The following is a 22,720-nucleotide window of genomic DNA, read 5'->3' as shown; positions in this document are numbered from 1 at the left end:
TTTTGGATCATCATGTTTTCATTGTCATTTGTTTCTAGGTATTTTTTGATTTCCTCTTTGATTTCTGCAATGATCTCTTGTTTATCAAGTAGTTTATTGTTTAGCCTCCCTGTGTTTGTATTTTTTACAGATTTTTTACTGTGATTGATATCTAGTCTCATAGCGTTGTGGTCGGAAGAGATACTTGAAATGATTTCAATTTTCTTAAATTTACCAAGACTTGATTTGGGACCCAAGATATGATCTATCCTGGAGAATGTTCCATTAGCACTTGAGAAGAAAGTGTATTCTGTTGGTTTTGGATGGAACGTCCTATAAATACCAATGAAGTCCATCTTGTTTAATGTATCATTTAAAGCTTGTGTTTCCGTATTTATTTTCATTTTGGTTGATCTGTCCATGGGTGAAAGTGGGGTGTTAAAGTCCCCTACTATGATTGTGTTACTGTCGATTTCCCCTTTTATGGTTGTTAGCATTTGCCTTATGTATTGAGGTGCTCCTATGTTCAGTGTATAAATATTTACAATTGTTATATCTTGTTCGTGGATTGATTCCTTGATTGTTATGTAGTGTCCTTCTTTGTCTCTTGTAATAGTCTTTATTTTAAAGTCCCTTTTTCCTGATATGAGAATTGCTACACCAGCTTTCTTTTGATTTCCATTTGCATGGAATATCTTTTTCCATCCCCTCACTTTCAGGTCTGTATGTGTCCCTAGGTCTGAAGTGGGTTTCTTGTGGACAGCATATATACGGGTCTTGTTTTTGTATCCATTCAGCCAGTCTGTGTCTTTTGGTGGGAGCATTTAATCCATTTACATTTAAGGTAATTATCGATATGTATGTTCCTATTACCATTTTCTGAATTGTTTTACGTTTCTTATTGGAGTTCTTTTCCTTCTCTTGTGTTTCCTGCCTAGAGAAGTTCCTTCAACATTTGTTGTAAAGCTGGTTTGGTGGTGCTGAATTCTCTTAGCTTTTGCTTGTCTGTAAAGGTTTTAGTTTCTCCTTCGAAACTGAATGAGATCCTTGCTGGGTAGAGTAATCTTGGTTGTAGTTTCTTCCCTTTCATCACTTTAAATATGTCCTGCCACTCCCTTCTGGCTTGCAGAGTTTCTGCTGAAAGATCAGCTGTTAACCTTATGGGGATTCCCTTGTATGTTATTTGTTGCTTTTCCCTTGCTGCTTTTAATATTCTTCCTTTATATTTAATTTTTGATAGTTTGATTAATATGTGTCTTGGCATGTTTCTCCTTGGATTTATCCTGTATCGACTCTCTGTGCTTCCTGGGCTTGATTGACTATTTCCTTTCCCATATTAGGGAAGTTTTTAACTATAATCTCTTCAAATATTTTCTCAGTCCCTGTCTTTTCTCTTCTTCTTCTGGGACCACTATAATTCAAATGTTGCTGTGTTTAATATTGTCCTAGAGGTTTCTGAGGCTGTTTTCAATTCTTTTCTTTTTTTTTCTTTATTATACTTGCGGTAGTTATTTCCACTATTTTATCTTCCAGGTCACTTATCCGTTCTTCTGCCTCAGTTGTTCTGCTATTGATTCCTTCTAGAGAATTTTTAATTTCATTTATTGTGTTGTTCATCATTGTTTGTTTGCTGTTTAGTTCTTCTAGGTCCTTGTTAAAAGTTTATTTTCTCCATTTTATTTCTAAGATTTTGGATCATCTTTACTATCATTACTCTGAATTCTTTTTCAGGTAGACTGCCTATGTCCTCTTCATTTGTTAGGTCTGGTGCGTTTTTACCTTGCTCCTTTATCTGCTGTGTGTTTCTCTGTCTTCTCATTTTGCTTAACTTACTGTGTTTGGGGTCTCCTTTTCGCAGGCTGCAGGTTCGTAGTTCCTGTTGTTTTTGGTGTCTGCCCCCATTGGGTAAGTTTAGGTCAGTGGGTTCTGTAGGTTTCCTGGTGGAGGGGACTGGTGCCTGTGTTCTGGTGGATGAGGCTGGATCTTGTCTTTCTGGTGGGTAGGTCCATGTCTGGTGGTGTGTTTTGGGGTGTCTGTGGACTTATTATGATTTTAGCCAGCCTCTCTGCTAATGGGTGGGGTTGTGTTCCTGTGTTGCTAGTTGTTTGGCATAGGGTGTCCAGCACTGTAGCCTGCTGCTTGTTGAGTGGAGCTGGGTCTTAGTGTTGAGATGGAGATCTCTGTGAGAGCTTTCACCGTTTGATATTACGTGGGGCCGGAAGCTCTGTGGTGGACCAGTGTCCTGAACTCAGCTCTCCCACTTCAGAGGCTCAGGCCTGATACCTGGCCAGAGCCCCACGACCCTGTCAGCCACTCGGCTCAGAAGAAAAGGGAGAAAAAAAAAAAAAAAGAAAGAAAGAAAGAAAAAGAAATTATTAAAAATAAAAAAGTAATTTAAAAAAAAAGAAAGAAGAGAACAACAAAACCTAAAAACAAATCCATCAATGATAACAAGCACTAAAAGCTATACCAAAAAAACAAAAAAAACAAAAAAACTCTGACAGAACCCTAGGACAAATGGTAAAAGCAAAGCTATACAGACAAAATCACACAAAGAAACATACACATACACACTTACAAAAAGAGAAAAAGGAAAAATATATATATTAAAAAAAATGAAGAGAGCAACCAAATCAATAAACAAATCTACCAATGATAATACGCTCTAAATACTAAACTAAAACAAAAATAAAACCAGAAACAAATTAGATGCAGAAAGCAAACCCCAAGTCTACAGTTGCTCCCAAAGTCCACCTCCTCAATTTGGGATGATTCGTTGTCTATTCAGGTATTCCACAGGTGCAGGTACATCAAGTTGATTGTGGAGATTTAATCCACTGCTCCTGAGGCTGCTGGGAGAGATTCCCCTTTCTCTTCTTTTTTCGCACAGCTCCTGGGGTTCAGCTTTGGATTTGGCCCCGCCTCTGTGTGTAGGTCGCCTGAGGGCGTCTGTTCTTTGCTCAGAGAGGGCGAAGACAGGGGTTAAAGTAGCAGCTGATTAGGGTGCTCTGGCTCACTCAGGCTGGGGGGAGGGAGGGGTACGGAGTGCGGGGTGAGCCTGTGGTGGCAGAGGCCGGCGTGACGTTGCACCAGCCTGAGGCATGCCATGTGTTCTCCCGGAGAAGTTGTCCCTGGATCACGGGACCCTGGCAGTGGTGGGCTGCACAGTCTCTGGGAGGGGAGGTGTGGATAGTGACCTGTGCTCGCACACAGGCTTCTTGGTGGCTGCAGCAGCCTTAGTGTCTCATGCCCGTCTCTGGGGTCTGCGCTGTTAGCCGTGGCTTGCGCCCGTCTCTGGAGCTCATTTAGGAAGTACTCTGAATCCCCTCTCCTCGCGCACCAGGAAACAATGGTCTCTTGCCTCTTAGGCGGTTCCGGACTTTCTCCTGGACTCCCTCCTGGCTAGCTGTGGTGCACCAGCCCCCTTCAGGGTGTGTTCACGTAGCCAACCCCAGTCCTCTCCCTGGTGTCTGACCTCTGAAGCCTGAGCCTCAGCTCCCAGCCCCCACCCGTCCCGGCGGGTGAGCAGACAAGCCTCTTGGGCTGGTGAGTGCTGGTCAGCACCAATCCTCTGTGCGGGAATCTCTCCGCTTGGCCCTCTTCACCCCTGTTGCTGCACTCTCCGTGGCTCCGAAGCTTCCCCCCGCCACTCCCCGTCTCCGCCAGTGAGGGGCTTCCTAGTGTGTGGAAACTTCCTCCTTCACAGCTCCCTCCCCAAGGTGCAGGTCTCGTCCCTATTCTTTTTTTTTTTTTTTGCAGTACCCGAGCCTCTCACTGTTGTGGCCTCCCCCGTTGCGGAGCACAGGCTCTGGACGCACAGGCTCAGCGGCCATGGCTCCTGGGCCCAGCCGCTCCACGGCATGTGGGATCTTCCCGGACCGGGGCACGAACCCGTGTCCCCTGCATCGGCAGGAGGACTCTCAACCACTGCACCTCCAGGGAAGCCCTCGTCCCTATTCTTTTGTCTCTGTTTTTCCTTTTCTTTTTGCCCTACCCAGGTATGTGGGGAGTTTCATGCCTTTTGGGAAGTCTGAGGTCTTCTGTCAGCATTCAGTAGGTGTTCTGTAGGAGTTGTTCCACAGTAGATGTATTTTTGATGTATTTGTGGGAGGGAAGGTGATCTCCACGTCTTACTCCTCCTTCATCTTGAAGGTCCCCAATCCTCCTTTTAAATTGAGAAACTGAAACTTGGAGATATTAAGTCACTTCCTATGGACATCTAATTAGTAGTGCAGTGTCTTTTCCAAATTGTGGGTTCTTTCCACTACACCATGGTATCCTTCAAAAAATTGAGTCAAGTAAAGACTACTTTTAATATTCAAGTTTTGATGGCAGTAAGAAATCCAAATGGTTGTTTCTTCAACTTTTTTTTTCTGTTCTTTTTTAAAAAAAATAATTTATTTTTGGCTGTGTTGCATCTTCTTTGCTGCATGTGGGCTTTCTCTGGTTGCGGTGAGCAGGGGCTACTCTTCATTGTGGAGTGCGGGCTTCCCATTGCAGTGGCTTCTCTTGTTGTAGAGCATGGGCTCTAGACATGCAGGCTCCAGTAGTGGCTCACGGGCTCTAGAGCACAGCCTCAGTAGTTGTGGCGCACGGGCTTAGTTCCTCCATGGCATGTGGGATCTTCCCAGACCAGGGCTCAAACCTGTGTCCCCTGCATTGGCAGGTGAATTCTTAACCACTGCACCACAAGGGAAGCCCCAAATGGTTGTTTCTTAAACTCTCAATCAAGTGTTTCTTCATTCAATCAGGTTCTGTTTGCCACTTTGCAGGTAGGTCATATCCTTTTGTGAGCTTCAATAGAAAGGCAGGCACATGTGCAATGACACACACACAGACATGAATGCATAGACATGCCTATGTGGCTTTCAGAAGACTGGGAAGGCAAAACATTTGAGATGCCTTTTACACTGACTAGCAAACACAGAGAGGCTGGTGCCTGAGCAGAAGGATCTTCATCTAGATCTTCACTTAGAATAGATCATCACTGGCAGTACCAGCTTTGGATCCCAGGTCTACCTCCTATTACGTAACATTTCACAACATTTTTCTCCTCTGTGGCTTTATTTCTCTCCTCATTTAAAGTCTCTTATAACTTAAGGGTCCATGATTCTTGTATGTAAACTACAATGGGTGTTTGCCCTTTCCTTTTTGATCATTGTCTTATTATTTAATAAATGCTTTTGAATAAATATTTGCTTCCTTCTAAGTAGGACAAATACTCAGATGGCACTCACCCATCCCTCCAAACATGGGCCCCAGTATTTCAGGTAGAATCTTCCCCCCTTAGGCCATTGGAATGGGAGAGGAACTCTTTGGATAACATCCTGCAGAACTGCAGCAGTGGGCCAAGGTGGGAGATGAGATATTGGATGGGTTTATAGGAGCCAAAGTACATTCTGCCTTCGATAATCCCCTTCGAAATGAAAAAATGGTTCTCTCAAGTTTTTATATTTCCAGCTTTCATCTGTTCCTCACCCACAGGTGCTTCATTCCTTGGCACGAGCAAATACCTTCAGGGAAAAGGAACCAGATGTCTCTTTTAATTTTCTTTGTCTTTTTTTTTTAGCTAAGGAGGTCTCTGTTCAAATAAAATTGTACACAAAAGCCCAGTAAGTAAAACCTCCCCCAAAAGAGTGGAACTCTTTTGGTGGAAGCCAGTCCCCTCTTGCCCCTCCCTATCGTCCCATCCCCACTGTACCCAGCCCCTCTCTTCCACTGGAGACCAATATCGAAACTGCTGCCTGGTCTGTTCTGTTCACCTCTTGTGTGAGAAAATAGACACCCGTCAAAGTCAGTTGCCCAACTTTGGAGAACTAATGACTGGCAAAGTGGGGACCCTGCCCAGTATCTTATTTCCTGCATCTCATTCCACCCTTAGTCCCGCCGGGGTCAACCGCGTTTGAACATGTGTGGTAATTGCCAGAGGGGATCTCTGTCACTGTGACCGCAAACATCTACAGCTCAGCCTTCAACTATACAGTTGACCTTACCTAAACACAGAAAGTTCTTGCAAAGTTGTGTGTTGTCACACTGCATTTTATACTCAATAATTGTGCTTTAAAAATATCACATTGAATTCTTTTGCAATAGTTCTTGGGTTTTAGAGATGAGAACATTTTTTTTTCCCCTTAAAGGAAGACGGGCCTGTGAAGTTTCATGATTTTTTCATTTCTTTAATTACTTACTATTTACTTATCTCTGAATCTGTTAAATGTTTTCTATCTCAGTGTAGTTTTTTGTTTGTTTTTAAGTGTGGTACATTTGTTATAATTGATGAACCAATATTGATACATTATTATTAACTAAAGTCCATTGTTTACATTAGGGTTCATTCTTTGTGTTGTACTTTCTATGGATTTTAACTAACGTCTAATGCTACATAGTCACCTTTACTGTACCACACTGAATAGTTTTACTGTCCTAAAAATACCCCATGTTCCAACAATTCATCCCTTTGAACCTATGATGAGCAGTGACCTCTTTACTGTCTCAATATTTTGCCTTTTCCAGAATGTCATATAGTTGGAATTGCACAGTACTGTGACTTTGAGGGGGCTTCTTTTTCTTAGTAATATGCACTTAAGCCTCCTCCACATCTTTTTGTGGCTCGCTAGCTCATTTCTTTTCACAGCCAAATAATATTCCACAGTATGGATGTACCACAGCTGGTTTATCCATTCACCTATTGAAGGGCATCTTGGTTACTTCCAAGTTTTAGCAATCACTTTCATGATTGTTTTCAAAGCTGGAATGAAATTTGTGAGGGAAGGATGCTACCTGTAGAGGAACTGCTGTGCTCTTGTAATTTACGTTGAGATTCTAATAATGGATCATCAGTATGCACCCATGTGAAGAGACATGGTTACACTTGATATAATAAATGTTGCAGACTTAGTATAGGTCTACATCATTTTAGGTCTCCTATCAGGTTGTCATGTTGAATGAGTAGTGAAGCTTTTCTAAGCATTTCATCTTGAGGTCACTCTGAATGTACCAGCATTCTCTCCACTCCGTGTGCTTTAAAACTGGATTTCATAGAGTTTCTGGTTGGAGGAGAGGTAGATTGTTACCTTCACTACATCTATTTAGAACCTAGTGTAGAAGTTACTTCCCTACATTCTTTTTTTTGTGTGTGGTACGCGGGCCTCTCACTGTTGTGGCCTCTCCCATTGTGGAGCACAGGCTCCAGACACGCAGGCTCAGTGGCCGTGGCTCACAGGCCTAGCCGCTCCGTGGCATGTGGGATCTTCCCGGACCGGGGCACGAATCCATGTCCCCTGCATCGGCAGGCGGACTCTCAACCACTGCGCCACCAGGGAAGCCCTCTTCTCTACATTCTTAATGCTCATATTGCCTTTGCCTGCGTAGCCCCAGGGATGGGGACCTCACTCCCTCACTGAATAGCCCTTTCCACTGCAAGATAGCTGTTTATCAGTATGTGTTTCCTTTGAGTGACCTCAGATTTTCTCTGTCTACTTCTGCCTTCTAGGATAACACAGTAAAGTGGCTGTTTTTGGTCATGATTGGTACTGTTAACACCTAGCACAGTGCCTGATTCTTAAAAATCTTACAGTAAATATTTACCAAATAATCTCAGAACTGAACAAGTGAATGTGTGAACATTTGACTGATCTTCATATATTTCAAATGAGTATTTCCTTAAACTTCTCTTTTTCAGATAAAACACAACGAATTTTTAATCCCCTATTTCATATAATACATTTTTTAGAGCTATCATATATCAGTTTTATTTTTCTGGATATATTATTTTTTTAATCAATGTTCTTCTTAGAAATTCATGTCCAGAATGGTCCCTAAGAAATCTGGGACCATTATATTTTGTGATCTGGGCTTTATGCTTCTGTGTTAGCTCTGGGGCAGCCCCATCATACTGCCTTTGAAAACAATCGTGTCTCTTTTTGATCAACTGCTGCAAGCTCATAGTAAATAGGAAGGCTCTCAAAAAGTCTAAGCAAAGAGAATAATCCAAACTTAAGATTGTATCTTATGAAATTGAATAATTGGCCGTTGATTTTTTTCTTAAAAGATTCATATTATACTTTTTACTGTTATCCTAAAATGAATAATTTTAAAATAGAATGCGTAAAGCTTCTAAAACAATTAGCCATAGAGAGCAATACATGATATGGAAAACTGCGAAGATGACAAGAAGTAAGAAAACAAAAGCCCAAACAAGTAAAAAGGCACCAAACCAAACTTAAAATAATTCACACACGTTGATGTAGTGTGGAACAAAATATGTGGATTCATTGATGAAGGTGACATTTACAGAACATTCACTCTGTGCCCGGCAGTGTTCTGTGCTTTACATGTATGAACTGGTTTAATTCATATGACAGCATGTTTTTAATGATAATTTTTTTGTCTGTGTGGTAAAAACCATATAATGTAAAATTGACTGTTTTAACCATTTTTAAGTGTACAGTCAGTAGTGCTAGGTATATTCACATTGTTTCAAAGCAGATCTGTAGAACTATTTCATCTTGCATATGTAAAATTCTGTCCCCATTAAATGCTAATTCCCCATCCTCGTTCCCTCCCGTCCCTGGTAACCACCGTTATACTATACATTTGACTACTTTAGGTCCCTCATATAAGTGGAATCATACAGTATTTGTCCTTCTGTGACTGGCTCATTTCACCGAGCCTAATGTCCCCAAGGTTCATCCGTGTTATAGCATGTAACAGAATTTCCTTCTTTTTTAAGGCTGAATAATGTTTCATTATATGTATATGCCACATTTTCTTTATGCGTGCATCTGTTGATGGACACTTGGGTTGCTCCCACCTCTTGGCCAGTATAAAGAAGGCTGCTATAAACACGAGTGTGCAAATATCTTTTCAAGACTCTGCTTTCAATTCTTTTGAGTAAATACCCAGAGGTGGAATTACTGGATCGTATGGTTATTTTGTTTAATTTTTTGAGGAACCTCCATCCTATTTTCCATAGCAGTTGCACCATTTTACAGTCCCACCAACAGTGTGCAAGGGTTCCAATTTCTCCATATCCTGGTCAACACATGTTCGTTTCTTTTTCATATTAGTCATCCTAATGGGTATGTAGTGGTATCTCGTTGTGGTTTTGATTTGCATTTTTCTAATGATTAGTGATACTGAGCATCTTTTCATGTGCGTGGTGGCCATTTGTGTGTAGGGAGTCACTTTTACTATACCCATTTTAGGGATAAGAAAATGGAGGCAGCAAAGGTTAGTCAGCCTGTTCAAAGTCATGTAGATAGTAAATTATGGAATCAGACTTTGAATCTGGACAGTCAGGCAGAGTCTTACTTTCATCCACTGTGTTATATCCCTCCCTGTGAGGGGAGAATGCTGCTCTTTCAAGTAATTTTTTCTAACACTTATCCTTATATTGGGCTCATGGCTGGATTTTGAGCAAGAGGAGAAGTAGGAGAGAGTTCTTCTTTCCTTCCTCCCTCCCTCCCTTCCTTCCTTTCAACAGATAACTACTTGTACCCACCTGGGTCAGCTGCTATATGAGGGGAGACTCCTTGGAGAACGGAAAGGTTGCCAGGACAGAATCTTTCCTATTATCAAGGAGGTGACACACACACTGGAGAGATCAGTTGGGTGTCTGTATAATTTTTCTTCCAAACTCGAAGTGAAAGAAGACACAATGAATAATTATATTGACAACAGGCCAAACTAGAACTGTCTTGGACGAGCTAGAATGTGTGATTCCCTTAGAGATGAGACATATGAAAAGCTGTAATATGAGATGGATAATAAATGCTAAAAAATAAAAGGGAGGGTTTAAAGCATTCTAAAACTCAAGAGATGACTTTCTGTAGGGGTGATGCTGATGGAGGGATGATTCAAGCAGAAGCCATTTAAGCTTGCTTCCACAGCCAAGCACACCCTCTAGAACTGTCTACGGGATTTTGTTTGCAGGCCTGGGTCTGAAGTGCTTCCTGACTTGAATCGGTGGCAGGAGACAGGTAATGCCAGGAGGGCTGAGTTGGGGTAAGGGCTGTGGCTTCCAGAACAGGGTGTATGGGGGCTTTATACCTCTATGTACAGATAGATCTCTTCCAAAACAGGGGATGAGAAAGGCGTGGGAATCAGGTGTGCATACGCAGTCACACAGAGTTGTTGTAGTATTACTGAGGATTACATGGATTTTGTCCAAAGGAAAGGAAAGTAGTAAGAGGAAGGTCAAAATTGGGACGACGCCATCTCTTAAAAAAGGATGAGAAGGCTATAAAAGTCTTCCCAGGCTGTTAGCTATTTCGCCTCTGCTGAAAGTGACATATATAGCAGCAACAGAATGTTAGGTTACCACTAAAAGCAAAATTTCCCCCAGTGTGCTTTAAAGAGACGAGGCATGTGGGCGTTTAGTGTTTTTGATTCTTCCTGATGCCATTTGTTTTTGAAACCAAATTTTCTATGACTCATAAGAACTCTCATCCTCTCTCTTAACTGTGTGAATATGTGAAACTCTGTACTTGGCCTCTGAAATTTTCAACCAAAGACAGCCTTCATGGGAAACAAAGTGTAGGGGTAGGGGGCGTTTTGAAGGTGCTGAATCTTTTTCCTTGAGGGCAGGAGGCATTCAGAGTTGAGGGAGGTGGGTGCCCTGGAAACGGCAAGTGTTTGTTACCCACCTGAAATGTCATGAATGGGCCAGTGGGTGCTTCCTGGTCTCTGCTAAAGCTGAACGCAGCCCAGGTCATAAGGGTTTTTCTTTGTATTCAGTTATTCCAGGTGTTTGAAATTCTACAAAATGGATGGGGTGAGGCATTAGGAAAGTGACTCTTTATTTTCATCTTTTTGTTTAAAATTTTCTTCTTATTTTCTTTCTTTTTCCCTCCCTTCTCTCCATCCCTTTTTCTTGCTTTCTTTTGCTTTTTCTCTTTATTTCTTTAATTGCTTCTCAATTTAGCCGTGCTTATTCCTTGGAGTACATGGTGAATAACAACATTTTGTACTGCATATCCCTATAAGGGTCCAGATTCCTTGTATGTTGCCAAGTGAGCTTACCGAAGAAGAACGTACTCACTTGGCCACAGCTATTTCTTAAAGCTACCCCTTTCTGCATTGTGATCCTAGGAAATCTTGAAGATTTGCAACTTTGTGCCAAAAAACATTTGCAAGGTGATTTTCAACTTATGCAGAGATGGCTTGTGTTCTGTCAGTCCTCATCCTTCCCTTCTTCCTCAGTAACAGAACTCCTGAACGTTAGCGGAGAAGGTCGGTGCCTGGAACAAAGACTACATTTCCCAGCTTCCTTTGCAGCTGAGTGCCACCATGTGACTATGTTCTGGCCAATAGAATGTGAGCAGAAGGGCTGCAGGCAACTTCTAGGAAGTTGACCTTCCACATAGAGTCTTTAAAGGGAAACGTATGTCCTTCTCCTTTCCTTTCTCCATTCCACTTGCTGGATTGCTGATGTGATGACTGGAGTTGGAGCAGCCATCTTGTTTCAAGAAGTAAGCTGTGTGTTGAGGTAGTAGAATGTCAGAACAGAAGGAGTTGGGTCTCTGATAATCATAGCAGTCTTTATCTAACTATTTTGATATGATTTAAGCCACCATTAAACAAAATTATATTCTGGTGAAATACAACAAAATTTACCATTGTAGTCATTTGTAAGTGTGCGGTTCAGTGGTATGAACTATATTCACAATATTGTGTTACCACCACCACTGTCCATTTCTAGAACTTATTCATCATCACAAATGGAAACTCTGTACCCATTAAACTAACTCCCTGTCTTAGCTCAGGCTTCTATAAGAAAGTTATAGTATGGATGGCTTAAATAACATATACTTCTTACAGTTCTTGGGTCTGGGAAGTCCAAGATCAGGGTGCCAGCATGGTCATGTTCTGGTGAGAGCCCTCTTCCTGCTTGCAGACAGCTTGCCTTCTTGCTGTGTCCTCACATGGCAGAAACAGAGAGAAGCACACTTTTTCTTGTCTCTTCTTATAAGGGCACTTATAATCCAATAATGAAGGCTCCCCTTCACGACCTAATTACCTCCAAAAGGCTCCATCTCCAAGTATCATCATATTGGCAGTTAGGGCTTTAACATGTGAATTTTAGGGGAACGCAAACGTTAAGTCCATAATACGCCCCATTCCTCTCTCCGCCTAGCCCTTAGTACCTTCTATTCTGCTTACTGTCTTTATGAATTTGACTACTTTAGGGACCTTATATAGGTGGAATCATATAGTATTTGTCTTTTGGTGTCTGGCCTATTTCACTCAGCATAATATCTTCAAGGTTCATCCATATTGTACCATGTTTCAGAATTTCATTCCCTTTTAAGGCTGAATAATATGGAATTTTGTTTATCCATTCATCTGTTGATGTACATTTGGGTCATTTCTATCTGTTGGCTGCTGTGGGTAGTGCTGCTGTGAACATTGGCAAGCAAGTATCTGATTCTCTGCTCTCAATTCTTTTGTGTATACACGCAGAAGTGAAATTAATGAGTCACGTGGTAATTTTCTGCTTAACTGTTTGAGGAACCACCATACAGTCTTCCACAGTGGCTGCACCATTTTGTATTCCCATCAGTAATGCCAAGAGGTTCCAATTGCTCCACATTCTCACCAACGCTAGTTACTCTCTGTTATTTTGATAGTAGCCATCCTAATGGCTGTGAAGTGGTATCTCATTGTGGTTTGGATTTGCATTTCATTAATGATTAATGGTGTTGAACACCTCTTCCTGTGCTTATTGGCCATCTGCCTATCTCCCTTGGAGAACTGTCTGTTCAAGCCCTTTGCCCATTTTTAAATTAGGTTGCTTGTTTTGAAAAGCTACCATTTTTAAAAGTCAATGTTATCTCTTAAATCACAGAGCCATAGATGAAACTAATGAAATATTGAATTCAGATGTCCAGCTTATTCTCAATTTTCCTGAGACTCTGTGACAATGAAAGTTTCAAAATGTGCCCAGTGTCTTGTTTGTCCATATTCACTTGAGGGGCTCATATAGGAAGGATGTAGAGAATGTAATAATGAACAGAAAAGATATGTTTGACATGTGTAAATGTGTCTGGTGCAAAATGGATTCTTTATACTAGCAAATATAACTATAGAAGAAAATGAGGGTTGTAGGGTAAGTGTCAACTGACAATAAATACAATGATAAAAAGAAGTCAATGTTATCTCTGTCGCTTACAACTAAAATGAATCCTAATTAATACACTTGTCTGTTGCTTTGACTGTGATGAGAACCTCCTGGTGGAGGAGGTCCTAGGGTCCTGGTGTACCAGTCCTGGAAGTCCGTTATAATTGCCTCTGGTCTATGGCAGAGAGAGTGGCTGATGGGTCTCAGGTTCCCTGCTTAGAGCTTGTGCAGGGATGGAGGGGCTTAGGTTTCCTACCTCCTATTCCAAGGGTCTACCTGTCACTGTCTCCCACTGGAGAGGTCTATAAGCAGGCATCTCTGAGCTTTATATATTCCTGTCCAAGGGCCGCAGGACGCTGTGAACTGTGAACTCAGCATGAGAAACTTTGCTACTGAATTGTAAATGTTGTCTACCTAAAAACAGGTCATTCCTTAGCATTAATAATAAGAGTGATAGTAATAACCACAATGATAATAATGATAATATTAATTCGTTTAGGATACTTTGGTAGAAGGGGAACACTTTGGAGGACCCTAGTCATTTATAAGCAAAAGCTGTGTATTGCTGCTCTCTTTATCTTTTGATAAAAGAGAAAAAAGTTAATAATACAGATATGATGAACAGAGATTGCTTATGAGAAATTGTGTAAAAGTGCTCAACCTAGCCTGGTGGGCTCTGTGGATAACAGGGGTTATTCTGAAAGCTTGGAGCATGTGGATGGAAGAGGTGGGAGGTTTGAGGGGAAGGGAAGTGGAGGTGCTGCCTCCCCGCCCCGGGACGGCCCCACTTCCACGGGAAACAAGACCCTGGGAAGGAGGTGGCCAGGTAGACTCTTGAGCTGCCCAACTGTCAGACTGTGCTGTGTTTCCAGTTACTCTGCTATAGATACATCCTGGAATGAATGCTCTAACGCTTTGCTTGGCCCAGTAGCTAGGGGTGGGGTGTTGTGTGTTTAACTGACTCTTCCTTATCTGCATCCTAAGGTCATCACATTCATACTGTTGTTTTTGTGGTTCTGGGTAACGTGTGGGGTCCGTCAGTGATAGACAGCTCACGTGATCCCTTAGACAGGCAAAGCTCTTAAAGCTGTTTTTAAATGGTTGAACTCATGTCACCCTCTTATGACTCTGTGGTCTTTAATTCTTAATGGCATGAGTGGAATTCAGGTAGAAAAAGATGATAAATACAGAGAAGCAAAAGGAAGAAAAAAACTCTCTGTAATGTCCCTGTAGAGTTATCCACTGTTACTATTTTGTTTTATATAGTTCCAGACTCTTTTATGCATAGTTATATAAAGATATACATCGAAGAAACACTGCATCCCTTCTTTGCCTAGGAGTATTATGATATTTAAAAATACTGAGGAGGGACTTCCCTAGTGGCACAGTGGTTAAGAATCCATCTGCCAATGCAGGGGACACAGGTTCGATCCCTGGTCCAGGAAGATCCCACATGCTGAGGAGCAACTAAGCCCATGCGCCACAACTACTGAGTCTGTGTTCTAAAGCCCACGAGCCACAACCACTGAGCCTGCCTGCAACAACTACTGAAGCCCGTGCGCCTAGAGCCCATGCTCCGCAACAAGAGAAGCCACCACAATGAGAAGCCTGCGCACTGCAACGAAGCGTAGCCCCCGCTCACTGCAACTAGAGAAAGCCTGTGCATAGCAATGAAGACCCAACCCAGCCAAAAATAAATAAATGTTCCTTTTTACAAAAAAATAAAAATACTGAGGAGATCAGATGAATAAACAAGTCTGTCTAGTTCACGTCTTTAAAAAGCTGGGAAAACACTGGTTTCTTAGAGAAACACTGGAGTGCATTTCTGCTCATCTTCCATAATATCACGTAAGGAAGACAGAAATATTGAATGTATTGCATTAGCTTTCAGATCCTATGTCACTAAGTGTGTTATGCAGCTGACATTGTTTTTTCCTTGTAGCACAAGACTTTCTCTGGAAAGGAAGCAGTTGTTGAGTTTATATTCAAGTGTATGCACCTAGATCCCTGGAATTGTAGCTATGCTCTCTGTCTTGTCTTTTTTTTTTTTTTTAAACATCTTTATTGGAGTATAATTGCTTTACAATGGTGTGTTAGTTTCTGCTTTATAACAAAGTGAATCAGCTATACATATACATATGTCCCCATTACTCCTCCCTCTTGCGTCTCCCTCCCTCCCACCCTCCCTATCCCACCCCTCTAGGTGGTCACAAAGCACAGAGCTGATCTCCCTGTGCTATGCGGCTGCTTCCCACTAGCTATCTATTTTACGTTTGGTAGTGTAGATATGTCCATGCCACTCTCTCGCTTTGTCACAGCTTACCCTTCCCCCTCCCCATATCCTCAAGTCCATTCTCTAGTAGGTCTGTGTCTTTATTCCCGTCTTACCCCTAGGTTCTTCATGACCTTTTTTTTTTTCTTAGATTCCATATATGTGTGTTAGCATACGGTATTTGTTTTTCTCTTTCTGACTTACTTCACTCTGTATGACAGACTCTAGGTCCATCCACCTCACTACAAATAACTCAATTTCGTTTCCTTTTATGGCTGAGTAATATTCCATTGTATATATGTGCCACATCTTCTTTATCCATTCATTCGATGATGGACACTTAGCTTGCTTCCATGTCCTGGCTATTGTAAATAGAGCTGCAATGAATATTTTGGTACATGACTCTTTTTGAATTATGGTTTGCTCAGGGTATATGCCCAGTAGTGGGATTGCTGGGTCGTGTGCTAGTTCTATTTGTAGTTTTTTAAGGAAGCTCCATACTGTTCTCCATAGTGGCTGTACCAATTCACATTCCCACCAACAGTCAAGAGTGTTCCCTTTTCTCCACACCCTCTCCAGCATTTATTGTTTCTAGATTTTTTGATGATGGCCATTCTGACTGGTGTGAGATGAAATCTCATTGTAGTTTTGACTTGCATTTCTCTAATGATTAATGATGTTGAGCATTCTTTCATGTGTTTGTTGGCAATCTGTATATCTTCTTTGGAGAAATGTCTATTTAGGTCTTTTGCCCAATTTTGGATTGGGTTGTTTGTTTTTTTGTTATTGAGCTGCATGAGCTGCTTGTAAATTTTGGAGATTAATCCTTTGTCAGTTGCTTCATTTGCAAATATTTTCTCCCATTCTGAGGGTTGTCTTTTGGTCTTGTTTATGGTTTCCTTTGCTGTGCAGAAGCTTTTAAGTTTCATTAGGTCCCATTTGTTTATTTTTGTTTTTATTTGCATTTCTCTAGGAGGTGGGTCAAAAAGGACCTTGCTGTGATTTATGTCATAGAGTGTTCTGCCTATGTTTTCCTCTAAGAGTTTGATAGTGCCTGGCCTTACATTTAGGTCTTTAATCCATTTTGAGCTTATTTTTGTGTATGGTGTTAGGGAGTGTTCTAATCTCATACTTTTACATGTACCTGTGCAGTTTTCCTAGCACCACTTATTGAAGAGGCTGTCTTTTCTCCACTGTATATTCTTTTCTCCTTTATCAAAGATAAGGGTGACCATATGTGCGTGAGTTTATCTCTGGGCTTTCTATCCTGTTCCATTGATCTATATTTCTGTTTTTGTGCCAGTACCATACTGTCTTGATTACTGTAGCTTTGTAGTATAGTCTGAAGTCAGGGACCCTGATTCCTCCAATCTAGGAATAAACCTAGCTAAGGAGACAAAAGATGTGTATGCAGAAAATTATAAGACACTGATGAAATAAATTAAAGATGATACAAATAGATGGAGAGATATACCATGTTCTTGGATTGGAAGAATCAACATTGTGAAAATGACTCTACTACCCAAAGCAATCTACAGATTCAATGCAATCCCTGTCAAACTACCACTGGCATTTTTCACAGAACTAGAACAAAAAATTTCACAATCTGTCCCGTCTTGAAAACACTGAGTTAGGATATCATTGGGAAGTGGTATGAGCACAGGCTCCGGATGCGCAGGTTCAACGGCCGTGGCTCACAGGCCTAGCCGCTCCGCGGCATGTGGGATCTTCCCGGACCGGGGCTCGAACCCGTGTCCCCTGCATCGGCAGGGGGACTCTCAACCACTGCGCCACCAGGGAAGCCCTACGTATTTGTTTTTTTTTTGGTCACAGATTCACCTAACATTTCCCAAATAGACTCCTCTGATGCAGTTTTACATGGATGTCTTGACAATTTTATGTTTTTGTTTGTTTTTAGTTTTTGCAACCCAAGTCCCTTTGCACTAGAAATCTTCAAAAGCATTCCTTTTATATATGCAATATTGAACATCTGCTTCTGTTGCTTTTCAATGAATGCTGTTTCTTGCAAATACTTTGTTTTGAGCTTTAAAAACAATATTTTGAATGTAAAATGCTGCTTAAGTTTTGATAGTTTCATTGTTTCATCTGCCAGTGCATCTTTGCAAATGAATACAGTGTTTTTGGCACTTCTTACCGACTATGGCTACGTAGCTGAATTTGGTTGTTCTGTGAGGGGTCATACCATTGTTGCATAGCTGGCCAGTGGTGCAGCTGAGAGTCAAACCCAGGTTGTTACACGAGGATTGAGGGAGACAGGTGCTCTAGAAGGACCCATGGAAGTGCGGTTTCACCAAGACTGTCCAGGGGTCAGGGATGGCTTCTCAGAAGAGCCAGTGCATGCACTGGGTCTAAAGGCAAACACATGTTAGCTGGATTGAGTAGGGAGGAAGTTTCCAAGAGGCATATGCAAAAGCAGGACATCTAGTGCTCATGCATTCTGGTGACAGCGGTTCACCGAGGCCGGACCATAGGATGGACGGTGAGGGGTGGCCAGAGGTGACCCAAAAGGTAGGAGTGAGGACGTCTAAGTCCCATGCTTGGCTCAGCTCAGAGCTTTACCCTAAGGCTTCAAATGCAGCCTGAAGGATGAAGAAAGCTGAGATTATTTAATAAGTAGCTTCTCTCTTGAAAATGAAAAGCATCTCAAGAATGTTTTTATTTGCTGTGTGATGACGACAACTCTGAGAGCTTTAAAACTTCTTTTGTAAAAAATTTGCTAGGGAAGAAATGGCTCACTTGCATTATGTTTTAGTGAAGATGGAGCCAGGATGTCCTTTCAGAAATCTAATGACTGAATGTTACGAATTGCCTTGTTTCGTTATGGAAGGTTTCTTGTGTGTCACAGGCAAGGGGCCCAGATGCATAGATTCATTTCAAGTTCAATTCCTCCCAGGTAGGTGATCATCTATGCCTTTGTCAGAGGTGTGCTGTCCGTGCAGAGCAACACATGTGCTCCATTTCTTTAGGGAGCAACACATCTGAGTCTAGGACTTTCATTTTCTGCTACAGTGACGTGTAAAACAAGCTAACACGTGTAAAAGCTCTGTTGCACTGTGATACTGCAAAACGTGCTATTATAGTTCAGGTGACAAAACCCCCAGACACAACCCGACAGGGGAAGAGATAAATGAAATCATATTTTGAGCATGACAAACATTTCAGAGATAATGTATAAAGATCTTACATTCGGCTGGTCTTCTCTAAGTTTGGATCTAATCTGCGCTGCAAGAAAAATGAATCAGTGTTTTCATCTGCTTTCTGTTTACTTCATGCAAACTGTGTGTGCGTGTGTGTGCGTATGTGTGTGTGTTAGCTATTTGATATCAAAAGAGACCTAAGAGACCTTTCATTCAGGAATGGCAGAGTCTCATTTTCCTCGATGTCAGCCAGCCTTCATTCTCCTCCATTGATTTGGCTGAGAAGGCAAAGAGGAATGCTCTTTGGTGAGTTGTATTGACCTGTGGAGAGTGAAAAGCCCAGATTAAGGTCAAAATGAGGGCATATCCAGTGCCCCTCCTGAATGGAAGGCTCGTGACAGGTTGTGTCCTGGCACAGTGGATGGCAGCACCTGAGGTGGTAGTGACTGCAGGGTGTGCCCACCCTTCTTCCCTGTGGCTTGGCATGCCTGGGGCCGCACCTGAGCAGGGTGGGCGTGACCCAGAGTCCCACAGGTGCTGGGTCAGGCTGCGTTACAGAGCAGTCGCTTGCTTGTTTACCCAGAGGTTCAGGGCAGTCTCTGCCCTCTGTCAATTTCCCAGTCTTTTGCCCTCAGTGAGTAGACTGGATGTCAACCCACTAAGGCCAAGATTGTCTTGTGTTCATCTTTGTATGTAAGCAACTCTGCTGGCTCATAAATCTTGTAGTTGTTGGTTGAAATGAGTTACCACAATGGCTCATATCAGAACCTTTCTTCAGGGCAGGTTTTCCCTGTGGGCAAGGCACTGGTGGGGAGTCGGGTGGAGAGCACCTAAGGGAAATCTGGAAGTTCTGATGGTAAACGTGGACCATTTCATCGTCTGGTCTTGGGCTGACCTTGCACAGCTCCGTGGATCACACTCAGGCTTGAGGCCCTGGCATCTTTGAGGTAGACTTACTCTGCTTTTTGGGAAGTATCTACTGGCGGTGATAATTTTCATTTATGTATTGGTTAGCTTTTGCTGCAGTAACAAACAGTCCTAAAACTCTCAGTGGCTTATAGCAACAGATATTTATTTCTTACTTGGAAGACTACAGGTCAGATGTGGCTCTGTTGGGCTCCTTTCTGGGGCCCGTGTGGAAGGGGCGGAAGCTGATGGATGAGCAGAGTCCTGTGATTCCTCTCGGAGTTGCCTCCTGCAATGGGTACACTTTCACTTTAGCCTACGTTTATTGGTCAGAACCATGTGCATGGGCAAGACCAAAGTTAATGGGGAGGTGAGTGCCCTGTGCCCACAGGAAGGCCAGAGCAAGTCACAGACAGCGAGTGGGGCTGCATTATTCTCTTACAGGAGGGACAGAGCTACGAGTTGGAACAATAATCCACAGTAATCTGCCATAATTCCTTTTTCACAGAAGGGGTTAGTCTGTTACTCTCTGAGTGACCTCATTTAGTCCCCCTGGCTTCCAGCACCACCCATGGGCCAGCGACTCCCAAACATCTCCATCCCTGATGGTCCCGCCACACTCAAATTCCTATATCCAACTGTTGACTTGACATCTGACTTGGATGCCTGATGGGCATCTTTAAAATCGTTCCTCCAATAGTCTGTGCCCTTTTAATAAACGGCGAAAACCATTGGCATCATTCTCAGCTCCTTCCGCAGAGACCAGGGGTGAAGTGCGCTAGATTACGGCTAAGGCCCTTCTAACTCAACGAGTCTGTGTGTCCGTGAGTGTGGGTAAGTGGCTTCCAAAGAGATTCCACTTTCCAGGCTCTTCAGACCAAATTCACCAGCCTGCTGCTCCCCACTTGATGACTCCTGACCACATCTGCAAGGGGAAACTCGATTTAGCTTGGACTGGTGGGCAGAAAGGCCTGTCCTCGGATAAGAGAATGGTGGCACCCACGTTCAAATCCATATCTTTCTGCCTCCTAAATCCATGCTTTTTGTGCTACACAGGTGTCGTGATAAAGTCAGCTCTTGTGGCATCCTTAAAGTCTTAGTGATGGCTCAGAATCCCCATGTTTTAAATTTATTGAAAAAGATCTGTTCCTTATGCGTGAGACAACGTAAGCTGTATTTTAAAATAAATAGAACCAGTGTTCTCTTTCATTGGTCATTTTCAAATTACAGTATTGTTCCTTCCTAAGCAGACAGGCTGGCTGCAGGGCTGCAGAACACGCTGGGGATTTTGTAGCTAGAAGCCAGAGGTTCATTTTGGCCGTTACACGTGGGCAGGAGAGTTGACTTGGCATTGTTCTTAGTCCTTGGAATAATGAACTAGAACAAAAGAACAAGTCATAGCTTTTCCACTGCTCAACCTCTCCAACCCAGAAACCAAACCAAACTCGCAACTGACCACGTAAAACCTGACCAGACCAAAACGCCAAGTAGCAGAAGATCCTTTTGCTGAAGACACAGATCACGTGGAAGGAATATAATCCTGATTTATGGAGTCTCTTTATCTAACACTTAAAATGCTGATTTACAGAGGGAACCCAGCCCAGATATCTCAACAGAACACAGCCCTGCTGCTTGGCTGGCGTTCTGCGGATTGTCAATGGTCTCTTCACCCTGTATTTTCCCATTCAAGTGTGTCAAGCTTTTTGAGTTGAAATAACACTAAGCACATTCAAACATCCTCCAAACTTTATCAAATATCTCCTTTCCTTTTGGGATAGATTCAGGCAGTTAGACCATAACCTACATATTTTTCTTCCTCTTGTGTTTTTGTTGGTATTTTCATAATAGCTGTGATGAATTATGTCCCAGGATAAAATGAATGCTCATGGTCCTGGAAAGCGATGGCAGTGATGCTACGTGAAGCCAGCATACCATAAATTTACGGATACGAGAGTACACTGAGATGGGGCAATGGCTTGACTAGCTAATTTATGAAGCCATAAGGCTGGTAATAAATTCTGGCTCTATAAACTGTGTCAGGCAGTGTAGACTGAAATATAGTAGATTTACCTAGTACATTGTGCAGGGCCTCCTGAGCTGTCCCCATTAGTTAGACTCTCAGAAAAGGGATGCTCTGAGGTTTGCTAGGAGATCCCGTGTGCCATTTTGTTTCTTTCCAGGTAAGACTGAGGGCCACGGTGTTAATGAACTGTGAGGCCAGCGGGTGAGGTAAGCTGGGATTGCAGTGAGATTAAGTGGGAGAGAGAGGAACAAGGGAAGAAGGAAGAAAAAGGGGGAGAGGGAGAAGGAGGAAATGTCACGTCTTGAAGGAGGCGTTCAGAAGTGCCCAAGGCGCTTCTCTGGTTCTCTGGATGCCAGGTCGGTGGGCCACAATACCAGACTCCAGTGGCTCATGAAGCTGGAGTCCTTGAAATACTTTCAGCTTAGTATCTGGACTGCCTTGGGTATGAGGAAGGGACGGCGTCTACAGGTCGAGTCTGTCATGGGCGCCATCTTGGAGGTGTCAGGAGATGGGTGGCAGCAGAACCCAGTGAATTTGGTTTGATTGGAAATACCTCGCGGACCCGATAGGCTTCCCTCTCAACCCAGCTTCGCGCGACCCTTTGCAGTGACGTCTCCTTAATATTTTAGGTTCCTCTTCAGTTCCTTCCTTAGTCATTAACTTTGTTTTATTAAGTACTCGCTAAGTGTTCAGAACTGGGTTCCAGTCTCCAACACAGAGCCACTCACTTAGTGGTCCCCGCATCCAGGGGGCTTGGATACTTTTATTCTCCTTTGATAGCTGGTGGACCTGAGGCACAAAGTTGTAACTCGACCAGTGTCACGCTGCTAGTGAGTGGTGGGGGGGAGTGTGAATGCACCTCAGCGGGCTTTAGTCCTCATGTACTTTCTTCCCCGTCTCGGGGGGGATGCACCGTTTATTCAGTGCTGGCTGGTCCTGAATGTCCCCGTGTCTTGGGGGAGGTGGGGCCAATACTGCTGTAGTGACAGAACGGCTGCACTGCCCAGAGGCCATGGCCTTTCTCTAGAGGAATTTTCTGAAGGGCTCACTACTATCTGTTTTATTAAGTTATGAATTTTTAAAGTTTAAAAAAATTTTTATTTCTTTTCCTTTTTTTTTTTCGCCCAAGTGAGGGGATTTGATCATTCTTGCTAACCTTATAGTTACAGCGATTTAAAATGTTACCAACCCAGCTTCTTGCTTTGGGGGCCAAAGAATGTCTTGGAGACTCTCCCTGATCTAAGTTGCTTTATGGTCATCAC

At 42.7% G+C, this 22,720-nt stretch overlaps 1 protein-coding gene across 6 annotated transcripts in view; it reads left to right on the top strand.

Annotated features, from left to right (window-relative positions):
• Positions 1-22,720, top strand: part of ERG (ETS transcription factor ERG) — a 280,009-nt gene that overhangs the window by 25,790 nt on the left and 231,499 nt on the right. The window contains exon 1 of one of the 6 annotated variants that reach the window (XM_067739496.1): positions 9,857-9,959. The exons of the other annotated variants lie outside the window; for them this stretch is intronic. The gene's annotated coding sequence lies outside the window, so the exon portion shown is untranslated. Of the gene's footprint in view, positions 1-9,856; positions 9,960-22,720 lie in introns of those variants that run through there. 6 annotated transcript variants of the gene reach the window in all.

Source organism: Pseudorca crassidens, chromosome 5, assembly GCF_039906515.1.
Source record: "Pseudorca crassidens isolate mPseCra1 chromosome 5, mPseCra1.hap1, whole genome shotgun sequence".
In the NCBI taxonomy this organism is placed as follows: domain Eukaryota; kingdom Metazoa; phylum Chordata; class Mammalia; order Artiodactyla; family Delphinidae; genus Pseudorca; species Pseudorca crassidens.
The sequence above is the reverse complement of the archived record's forward strand: the minus strand, read 5'-3'. Positions and strand labels throughout refer to the sequence as shown.